Below are 12,255 nucleotides of genomic sequence, written 5' to 3' on the forward strand. Positions count from 1 at the left end.
TGGCTGTGGGTTTGCTGTTGATGGCCTCTATCAGTTTAATGATTTCCCTTCTATACCTATTTTCTTAAGTGTTCTGATCAAGAAAGCAAGCTGGATATTATCAAAAGCTTTTTTCTGCATCAATTGAGAGAATCGTATGGACTTTGTTTTTTAATTTGTTTATGTGATGTATTATGTTTATGGATGTACTCAGTACTACTGTGAAACAAATTTATAATCATTCACACTCACATATGAAAAAGAAACACAACTATAGCCTAGGATGAAGGAGGGAAGGGGAGGGAGAGGTGAAGGGAGGTGGGTGGGTTGATAAAGGGAGGGTTAGTAGGGGGACCACACCTATGGAGCATATTGCAAGTACAAGTTGAATCTATCAGGTGTAGAATACAAATGTCTTAACACTGTAATTGGGTAAATGAGGTGAAGTCTATGTTGATTAGTAGGACATAAGCATTCCAATTTGTATAAATAGTCAACACATTGAATCCCATAATGGTATAAATGTATTCATGATCTATGTACAAATGACTTAATAAAAAAAAAAGAAAAAAGAAAAGAATTTGCACTCAAGAGCACAATGTTTTTTAATCAAAAATACTTGTCAAAGGAAGAAGCTAAAAGTTCACAGACATTTTCATGACTTCCTAAGGAATAAGCACCTCTTTCACTTGGAATAACCAGGATGCCTCTAGATGGCTTAGAAATAAAGCAAATGAATTCATTATGCTCTCTCTCTCTCTCGACAACTAAAATAATTTTCCTTCAAATGTCCACGTAATTAAGAGGTTTTTGACAATTCTGGTTAATAACATGTAACTATTTTCTCTTGTCAACATATTTGGGCTGATTTTAGTGAAGCTGAGGAAAGAGGGTAGAACGTTTGAACTGGTGGAGTATATGACAGGGAGAGAGAAAAAGAGAGAAAGGGAGGAAAAACTGTAAAAATAAGGAATGAAACTTGGCCTTTATGTTTCACTAACTGCCATACCTCCCAGAAAAATAGGACAGGAAAGAAATGGAATATAAATGAACCTCCCCATCATCTGATTATTCTGGGACTTTTAATTTCATTTACTTTCTCTTCTTCATGAGTTGATTTTCACGAATACCCATGTTCACTTTTCCTCTCTGTCTAACCTCTGCTCAATGTTGAAAGGTGGAATAATTTGGATTTTTGAGCCTGCTGAGGCAAGAAGTGATTAATAAATTATTACAGTTTATAACTGAAAAGAGACTTGAAGATTAACTATTCAAATCCTTCATTTCACAGAAAAGCGGATAAAGCTAATGGAGTTGAGAACTCAATCTTATAAACAATGGTTTGACACGGGAATAGGTAATTGGCATTTGGACTCATCAGATGATGTTTATCCCATAAGTTTATTTCATTGCTTATCAAAATCGCTTGATGATCTCATTAGGCCTCACTGTCAAAGTAGGAAGTTGCTTGAAAAACAACACATTATTCACAGAAAACAACACATTACTCACAGTAAAAAGAAATGTTGCTATTATTAGATTCCTAAAATTAGCCTACCTGGGAGATACTAGTGTAATGCTTTCAGATCAAAAGTATCCTCTTATAGTTTTCCAGAAAAAATCTTAGATATTCATTTATTTATTTTCCTTTATTCAATAAGCAGTTATTGAATGAGTTTAGCATATTCCTGATATAAATAGTAGGGGAGAGGAAAGAAAATAAATAAATAGAAAAAAAAGCAGAAATATTGATCCTTGATTTCAAAAATCTTTTTTTTTTTTTTTTTTTGGCAGGGGCTGGGTTTGAACCCACCACCTCCAGCATATGGGACCGGCGCCCTACTCCTTGAGCCACAGGCGCCGCCTGATTTCAAAAATCTTAAAGGCTATATTTTAAGCAACACAAACATTTGATAGGCATTAGGATATTTAAAATTGTATAATTTTAACTAGTAAATTATATGAGCTATATATTCTAAACAGAAACAAGAAGTGGACAATCACAGTGGGTAGAGTTAATTGGGTTTCTTAAGACTTTGAATAGTGTAATGAAGATAAGACCAGATAAAATGTGCACAGTTCGCTTGGTGCCTGGAGCTCAAGCGGCTAAGGCACCAGCCACATACACCAGAGCTGGTGGGTTCAAATCCAGCCTGGGCCTGCCAAAGGACAATTACAGCTACAATCAAAAAATGGCTGGGTGTTGTGGCAGGCACTGGTAGTCCCAGCTACTTGGGAGGCTGAGGCAAGAGAATTGCTTAAGCCCAGGAGTTGGAGGTTGCTGTGAGCTGTGATGCCATAGAACTCTACTGAGGGTGATTGCTTGAGGCTTTGTCTCAAAAAAAAAAAATATATATATATATTTTATACATATATACATTTATATTTGCACAGTTAAGAAGAGAGAATTACAAAGGGACTGGGCAGGTGAACCAATAAGATGCAATAATAATTAATAGTTTGAGGATATTGTTTTAAAAAGCAACATCTGTAGTATAAGAAAATAAATGTGGTTAAAAGCAAACATGCACAACACATAATTCTATTTGATAGATAAATGATAGATGAGAGACAGGGTGACATGTGTCCTTGTACCTACAAGTACATTTATTTAGTATTAGATTATTTGAGACAGTCTATTTCATAGACACTAAAGGCACTATTTTTGAAGACAGATTTCTAGGCTCAATGTTTACATCCAACACTTTGAGGTAATGTTGAAAGAAAACATTAAACTCTCCACACCTCATTTTTCTCCTACATAAACTAAGGTGATTATGAGACTTCCCTATAGTGTTATTATGGGTGACATTAGATAACTTCTCTACAGCTTATTGTAGTAAAAGAGATTGCCTAAGAATTCAATTAACATTTATTATTTTGATTACATACAGAGATACATTATTAAAACATCACTTTGAAAGAAGGGTTTAATTTATTTAAACTGACAACTAAGTTTTCAAAGGGGAGGACTTAAAAACCCTATAGTTCTAAGTAAAAGAAATGCATGTCTAGTCCTCAATAAGCATGCAGTGATGCTTATTCTCTCCAGAATGACACTGTTTTTCTCTGACTCCCCTGATTAGCTCAAAGGAAGCCATTGCTTCTCAGACATATAATCTTTCCAATAGATTTGGTTTTCTGGTGAGGCAAAGGAATGCAAAGAATTCTTGTGAATGTGTGTTATTGATATATATGCCTCTTATAGTTGGACAGTTACATAGGACATTCTAGGTGAGCCAAATCCAAAGGTTGTAAATGACATGTTTGCTATAGTCTGAGTGTGACCTCTATGTATGTCTGAGTGTGACCTGTATGTATGATTCTTTGTGAAAGCATTTTTTTCCCCAGCATTTAAGAAACTCAGACACAAAAGGCACCTAAAAATCCACATTCCCTGGTGCATCGTGTGGCGGGGACAGCGGGGCTGCTGCTCAGTGTACTGACGGGAGTCAGGATGTGGCTTTTTATTTTCGTAGTTTTCCCATACCTCTCAACCCAAACTTATAGTAATTATTTTTCTACTACTAGCCTTTCTTCATTTATTTTTCATTACCTGTCTGATCCTAGGAGGCTTTTAAATTTGCCAGCTGCAATTAATCTAATTCTGAAGAGTCTGCTAAGTATAGATTTGCACGTGACTGGTGAGGAAAAATAAATGTAACGAATAGTATCTTGAAAGAAATTCTGTGACTATAGAAAACATAAAACTACATTTATATTTCAATACTACATCCCCAGAGGTAACCTTTAGTTCTCTTACTTTAAAGCGTTGCTCATAAAGTATGCATTTTAATCAGGATATTAGATGATGTTACCATACATAATTCAAGTCAGTAATCCACTGTACAGCATTTACTATAAGAAGCAAACTAATAAAAAATGTGGGATGATCATTTACATTTTGAGTAGCATAAGAGCTTTGAAAAAATCATGCAATGATGCTTATTCTCTCCAGAATGACACTGTATGTCTCTGACTCCCCTGATTAGCTCAAAGGAAGCCATTGCTTCTTGGGCATATAGTCTTTCCAATAGATTTGGTTTTCTGGTGAGGCAAAGGAATGCAAAGAATTCTTGTGAATGTGTGTTATTGATATATATGCCTCTTATAGTTGGACAGTTACATAGGACATTCTAGGTGAGCCAAATCCAAAGGTTATAAATGACATGTTTGCTATAGTCTGAATGTGACCTCTAATATGTATGTGTTAGACATTTAATCCTGAATGTAACAGTGTTGGGAGATGGTGCCTTTTAGGAGGTGTTTAAGTCCTGAGAGCAGAGCATGTATATTTAATACCACTATAAAAAAGCTTGTGGGGAGGGTCTACCCTCTCTTGCTTCTCCACCTTCTGCCATGTGTGAGTGCAGGAAAAATATTCTCCCCAGATCTCACCTTCTTGATCTTAGACTTCCAGAACTATGGGAAAGTCAACTTCTATTCTTTATAAATTCCCCAGACTCAGATATTTTGCACAAAGCTGCACAGACAGACAGAGGGTGGTTTAATGCCTTACTACGGCAAAGTATAAATTTAGGAAGTCATTCAAAAGTCAGCTACTGGGCTGCAATAAACATTCTGGTACAAATATCTTTGTTATGTTGTGATTTTTGGTCTTCTGGGTATATGCCCAGCAGAGGAATTACAGGATTGAATGGCAGATCTATTTTTAGATCTCTGAGTGTTCTCCATATATCTTTCCAAAAGGAATGTATTAATTTGCATTCCCACCAGCAGTGCAGAAGTGTTCCCTTTTCTCCGCATCCACGCCAACATCTCTGGTCTTGAGATTTTGTGATATAGGCTAGTCTCATTGGAGTTAGATGATATCTCAAAGTAGTTTTGATTTGCATTTCTCTGATGATTAAAGATGATGAGCAGGGGCGGCGCCTGTGGCTCAGTTGGTAAGGTGCCGGCCCCATATACCGAGGGTGGCGGGTTCGAACCCGGCCCCGGCCAACCTGCAACCAAAAAATAGCCGGGCGTTGTGGCGGGCGCCTGTAGTCCCAGCTACTCGGGAGGCTGAGGCAAGAGAATCGCTTAAGCCCAAGAGTTGGAGGTTGCTGTGAGCTGTGTGAGGCCACGGCACTCTACCAAGGGTGGTACAGTGAGACTCTGTCTCTACAAAAAAAAAAAAAAAAAAAAAGATGATGAGCATTTTTTCATATGTCTGAAGGCCGTGCGCCTGTCTTCTTCAGAGAAGTTTCTCTTCAAATCCCTTGCCCAGCCTGCGATGGGATCCCTTGTTTTTTTCTTGCTGATGCGTTTGAGTTCTCTGTGGATTCTGGTTATTAAACCTTTGTCAGAGATATACCCTGCAAATATCTTCTCCCATTCTGAGTGCTGTGTGCTTGCTCTGCTTACTGTGTTCTTAGCTGTGCAGAAGCTTCATAATAGCTAAGTCATGGAAAAAGCCCAAGTGCCCATCGATCTACGAATGGATTAATAAATTGTGGTATATGTATACCATGGAATACTATGCAGCCTTAAAGAAAGATGGAGACTTCACCTCTTTCATGTTTACATGGATGGAGCTGGAACATATTCTTCTTAGTAAAGTATCCCAAGAATGGAAGAAAAAATACCCAATGTACACAGCCCTACTATGAAACTAATTTGGGACTCTCACATAAAAGCTATAACCCAGCTACAACTTAACAATAGGGGGAAGTGGGAAAGGGAGGGGGGTGGGTAGAGGGAGGGGAATCGGTGGGATCACACCTGTGGTGCATATTACAGGGGTATTTGCGAAACTTGGTAAATGTAGAATGTAAAGGTTTTGGCACAGTAACTGAGATAACGCCGGAAAGGCTATGTTAACCACTGTGATAAAAATGTGTCAAATGGTTTATGAAGTGAGTGTATGATGCCCCATAATCATATCATTGTATACAGTTATGATTTAATAAAAAAATTAAAAAAAAAACAAAAAAACAAAAGTCAGCTACTGGGAAGGCTGAGGTAGGAGGATTACATGAGCCCAGGTATCTGAGGCCGTGGTAAGCTATGATTGCACCACTGCACGTTAGCCGGGGCAACAAAGCAAAACCATGTATGGACTAAATCAATCAATAAATAAATAGGCAATCTAGGTGCTTTGATATGTGGAAATGAGAACAGAACATAAATCAACAGCTAACTTATTTTAGAGCTAAGAGCTTATTCTGCAGCTGGGACTACAAACGTCTGCCACCATGTTTGCTTTTTATTTTATTTTATTTTACTTTATTTTATTTGGTATTTGGTTGGTTTTGTTGTTGTTGTTTGTTTGTTTTTTGAGACAGAGTCTCATTCTACCTTTGGTAGAATGCTGTGGCATCTTAGATCACAGCACCTCAACTCTTGGGTTTTAAGTGATTCTTTTGCCTCAGCCTCCCAGGAGGCACCAACCCCAGCTCCCAGCTATTTTTGTTTTTTGAGATGGGGTCTCACTCTTGCTCAGGTTGGTCTTGAACTCGTGAGCTCAGTCAATCCACCTGCCTCAGCCTCCAAAGGACTGGGGTTATAGGAGTGAGCCACCACACCTGGCTTATTTGGTTGGTTTTGTTGTTGTTGTTTTGTATGTTGTACATTGTAGAAATGAAAGCCTCACTGTTGCCCAGGCTGGTCTTAAACCCCACCTGGCCTCCCACTTCAGCTTCCCTAATTGCCACCATTACAGTTACGAACCACTACACAAGCTAAATTATTTGAACGCCAACTGCTAGCAATGAGCATTTCTAAGGATAAACTTTACTTAAATAATGCGTATCAATGCAATAGGTATGTTTTTCTTGAATTTGAAGTATAGTCTCCTGCCCATTATATAAATGCTAGAAATAAAAATTCATGTGCAATTAGATAATATTCTAAAGGGGGGGGGGAACATGCAATCAATAACAAAATAACAAAAAAGCTTGAAGCATTATCTATGGAAATATAAATACCTACTGGTATTGGTGCTAGGTTTTTAGCCTAGCTTGCAAACTATGGTTATGAAGGTATACTTTAAATCTTTAAAAAAAGATGTTTTGTGTGCATCAGCAAAATCTATACAATGACATGTGTGGCATACAGACACAAAAATAAGCTAATGCCTATTAGTTGTACACTGAGGAAGAAAATTTATTTTAAGTGATAGCAATATTAAAACTCATTTATGCCTAATAAACACCATGTCTTTTTGGATATAAAATCTTTTCTTTTGGTGAAAAGAGGTCAAGGAAATATATTTTTGGCCGTCGAGGTAATAATTAAAAAAAAAAAGAATCTCAAAAGAGACCTCAAGTAAAATTGCATAAAAGAATTTTAAAAGAGATCTATTTTGGGTGGCGCCTGTGGCTCAGTGGGTAGGGCGCCGGCCCCATATACCGAGGGTGGCGGGTTCAAACCCGGCCCCGGCCAAACTGCAACCAAAAAATAGCCGGGCGTTGTGGCGGGCGCCTATAGTCCCAGCTACTCGGGAGGCTGAGGCAGGAGAATCACCTACGCCCAGGAGTTGGAGGTTGCTGTGAGCTGTGTGATGCCATGGCACTCTACCGAGGGTGATAAGGTGAGACTCTGTCTCTACAAAAAAAAAAGAGATCTATTTTTTTCTCCCTGAAAGCCCGTTTCTATTCCCATTCATTACATGAATTATCCCACTCAGTGATATTTTCTGTGATATCCAGTGGAATGGAATAGTCATGCAAACTTGGTTCAAAAGCTGCAGATGCTGGCATGGATATGGACAGACGGGAACACTTTTACTTATTGGTGGGGATTGTAAACTAATATAGGAAAGGAGTATGGAGAATCCTCAAAGATCTAAAAGTCCAGTCCACACTCCCATTAGTAGGTATCTCTCCAGAAATTAAAAAAAAAATCATTCTATCATAAGGCTATTTGCACTAGAATGTTTATCCCAGCTTAATTCACAATCGCCAGGATGAAGAACAAACCCAAGTGGCCATCAACCCATGAAAATATTAATAATCCGTGGTATATGTATACTATGGAATATAATTCAGCCATAACAAAGATGGAAACTTTACTTTTTTTTTTTTGTATTTACCTGGATGGACTTGAATAACATTCTCCTTCGTAAACTATCACAAGAATGCAAAAGCAATTGAGTATCCAATGTACTCAATACTAATATGAAACTAGTAGATGAACAACTACACTCCTATAGGAGAGAAAAACACCATTAAACTCAAGTGGGAGGGAAGTGGGAGAGGAAGAGGGAGGGAGGGAGGCCCGTAAATTCTCACCTCATGGGCACAATGTAGGGACATACAGCATACTTCCTGGGGGAAGGGCTCGCTACAACTTGGACTCTACTTAACTAATGCAAACAATGTAACCAAATCATCTCTATTCTCATATTAATCTGGAAAAAAAAAATCTATTAGTTTGAGCAACATGTTTAGATCAGCATTTAGTAGAATTCTTTTTTTTTTTTTTTTTTTCTTCTGAGTAGATGCCTAGTAATGGGATAGCATTAAGTAGGATTCTAATTGCTGAAACAATTGGCTGGCTTCAGATGAAGGGATTGATTTTTGACAGGTAGACTATTATACAAACAAGAAAGGTAAGTTCATTGAGAATGTGGTAATTGGTTGAAAAATATGTGGGTATCCCAGCTCTATCAGCAAGACAGGAAAGAAAGGAAAAGAAACTATTATCAGAGAACACTTGAGTGCTTACTCTCTCCAGGGATCTGTTATCTACAGGAAGATCTAAAAGTCACCTCTGGAGTATCCATGCATGGGAAAGATGGGAAATTGTGGCTAGATGTATCTTGTCATTACAAAATATTCACGAAGAATTCTCTACATGTTGGCCACCTCTTTGTAGAAGTTTGGGGTGACTGTTTTATAGTTAAAGATATATTTGAATGTGGTATCCCATTTTCCCTGTGCATGGTGAGTTTGGGAGAAACTTTTGGGACACCCTGTAAACGGAGCAAACGAGAACTAAGTACTTGTAAATCTGATAAAATAAGTATACATATTAGCTAGAAAAGGTTATAAAACAAACAGGTAAAGAAAGCACCAACAAGAGTCTTTGCTTTAGAAATTATAAATGTGTATGGTGGCCAGAGTCACTCTAAGTCACTACTTACTGACTTAGTGTGCTAGAGTCTTCACAGAGTCACTGCTGGCCTTATTCACTGGCAGTGGCCCTCAAGGCAGTCAGTCACCAGGTTTGACCTGCACCAACTGTTAGACTCACTCATCCACAAGTTAACAAATAATATAACTGGTCTTTAGAAGCCTTCCATTATAGAAATGTGTAGATTTTCCATAGATGTCAGGTAGCTTCACTTGTACTTGTAACTTTCATAATGATTTATCCTGGTTCTATGAAATAAGGATTCTTTTTTCTTCTTGATAATCTTTGTTTCTAAAGAGTTGTTTAATTCAACACATGAATTGTGTGCCTGCTGTGTGATAGCCACTATTCTATGCCAATGATAAATTTCTACTGTAATGGGAGATGACTATAAAAATGATAAATGTAGCTTCTTAATTGGAGTGAGGTTATAAGGGTAGTAATTAAAAAGAAAGAAATTATGAATGTGGAAGAAAAATAGTATAGATGGAGTTAAACAGGCAGGGAAGACTTTATTCAAGCATATTGCAAGACAGAACTACGCAGACTCTACCTAAGAAATGCAAATAATGTAATCTTGTTGTCTGCATGTCACATTTACCTGAAATAAAGAGAGAGAGATTATTGCAGGAGGAGAGAGCAATTGAACTCAACGCCACTGCGGGGGAGGGGAAGGGAAGATTTTAAGTTTTGGAGTCAGCTAGTGAATAAGGACCTGAGGACTGTAGGTGAGAAGTCAGCAAGGTGTTAGGTCCATTTGCTAATTAGGACAATTAAAAATTTAGGCCTCTACCCTCCACAGAGCCTGGGGCAGTGGGTGATAAGGCCCCACATGGTTGCATTTTCAAAGGGCTGCCTCTCTGGTTCTTGCAAAAGAGATTCCCAGCTTGTAAAACTTTCAGGTGACTTGGAGATTTACATCTCAACAGAGGCAGAGAGAGAATTGACTTTCTCTGTGGAAAAGATTTGTTTTTTCCTATGGAAAGTTTCCTAAAGTAAATGCTCTAAGAGAAGGGAGATCAGACATGTGGGAGGAAGAAGGGGACGGTCTAGAGAGAGGCAAGTTGAGGGGAATGTTCAAGCCTTCTTGACTTTTCAAAGCCCAAAGAACGGGGAACAGGTGATAAGAAGAATTGATAAGAAAACTTGGCAAATTCAAGTGACTACGGCATTTAGGTGTAATGCATTTACTCCAAACTCATTACCACAGCTGCAGAAGCAGGAAAAACAGTAAAGAAAGGAAATCAAAGAGGTGTGCACTCACGGATAGCTTTATATAAAAAAGTGGGTGGCCACCTACTTTGATTTAAGAAATTCTGGACAAGTTGCCCTTAACCCAGTATTCTCTTCCCTATAACGCCCACTCAGTTTATTTAATGCCTTGTATTAAAGCTGAAAAAACTCTAGTGAATGTAAATGTCATCCTCACGTTGGCCTTTTCAGCCTTGGAATAAGTTTATCAGCACAAATAAATTTATCAGACTGAAAGCAGAATAAATTGTATGTTTTTGGAAAATACTTTGGTTCAAGCAAAACCGTTTTTTTATCTCTGTACTTCACATCCCTGCTCCCGAGTACCAGGTTTGTACCTAGTCCAGCCAGATGAGGAGCTTGAGGAAGAGTCCACCCGGGAGCTTGAGAAAACTGCAGAATCCCATGGCCACGCCTCGCAGTGCTGATTCCGAACCTACATTTTAACAATATGTCGTGTGTTTTCATCGCACTTTATAATTACAGCAGCTCTGTTCTCATCATTTAAGCTGAGAATCTCTTTGCATATTTCAATTACTTTGACAATTTCTAATCTCTTTTCTACCTATTCAAATAATCTACTTCTAATCACATGACCCCCTCCCTTCCCTGTAAAACACCCTACCATTGTCCCTCTCTTCCTGTACACCATTCTCCAGCTCTGCACCTTCTCTATCTGTGTTGTTGTTTTTTGTTTTTTTAAGAGGCAGAGTCTTACTTTGTTGCCCTCAGTAGAGTGCTGTGGCATCACAGATCGCAGCAACCTCCAGCTCTTGGGCTTAGGCCATCCTCAAGCCTCAGCCTCCCAAGTAGCTGGGACTACAGGCACCCAACACAACACCCAGCTATTTTTTGTTGAGTTTGGCTGGGGCCAGGTTTGAACCCACCACCCTCCGTATATGGGGTTGGTGCCCTACTCACTGAGCCACAGGCACCACTTCTCTATCTGTTTTAACACCTGTTGATCTATGTATTTACCTTTCTGTTCTTCAAACACATTGTCATTCTTTCAGTTACTCTTTTTGCTCTGATCCCTCTTTCTTTTTTTTTTGCAGTTTTTTTGGCCAGAGCCGGTTTGAACCCACCACCTCTGGCACATGGGGCCGATGCCCTACTCCTTGAGCCACAGACACTGCCCCCTTATCCCTTTCTTCAGAGCTACCATGCCTGCTGTTTCCTAAGCTTGGACTTCTCTCCCCTATATCACCTTGTATTTATCCCTCAAGTCTCAACATAAGCATAAATTCTATGAGCAAACTTCTCAAACACAGAATTGATCAGGTTTTTCTGTTAAATGTTATCACCCTGATAAACACTACTTTTTTCTCTTTTTATAAATTTGGTAATGAAAACATTGTTTTAAAATAGATACGTCCCTGGTAAATTTTATTCTTATTTTAAATGCAAGGAATTATACATATGGTTTTAGATTTTTAAACTTTTCAGAAATATTTTGACCTGGTTACTTGCACCCTCATATTAACCTGAAGTAAATTTAATTAAATTTAAAAAATAAAATAAAATAAAAATATGATCTTAATCATTTTAGAAATATTCACCAGTGCTTTCTCTATTATAGATTGTGTTTATCAAGAATAGTTGTTGATTTTGACTAGCTGCCTTTTCAGGATTTATAGGGATGATAACATGACTTTTTCTCCTGAAATCTACTAATTTGATGTTTTTATATGAACATTTCTGGCATTGATACATCTTATGAAATACCAAAACACTCTTACTTTTGAGAGGCAGAAGTATTTTGGCAATCTTTTTGTGGTTTTCCCTTTTTTGTTTCTGAGATCAACAAATAAATTTAGAATATTTTTATCTTTTATGTCATGGTATAGTTTTGCTGAAATGAAGTTATCAATTAGAGGTTTGTCAGAGTTCATCTATGAAAGAACTCAATTACTGATGTCTTAATAGTTATTTATCTATGTATTTACT

At 37.9% G+C, this 12,255-nt stretch overlaps 1 pseudogene; it reads left to right on the forward strand.

Annotated features, from left to right (window-relative positions):
- Positions 1-9,035: 9,035 nt before the first annotated feature.
- On the forward strand, positions 9,036-9,159 carry LOC128576147 (uncharacterized; annotated as a pseudogene).
- The last annotated feature ends 3,096 nt before the right edge of the window (positions 9,160-12,255 follow it).

The sequence above is a fragment of the Nycticebus coucang genome, chromosome 23 (genome assembly GCF_027406575.1).
Source record: "Nycticebus coucang isolate mNycCou1 chromosome 23, mNycCou1.pri, whole genome shotgun sequence".
Lineage (NCBI taxonomy): Eukaryota > Metazoa > Chordata > Mammalia > Primates > Lorisidae > Nycticebus > Nycticebus coucang.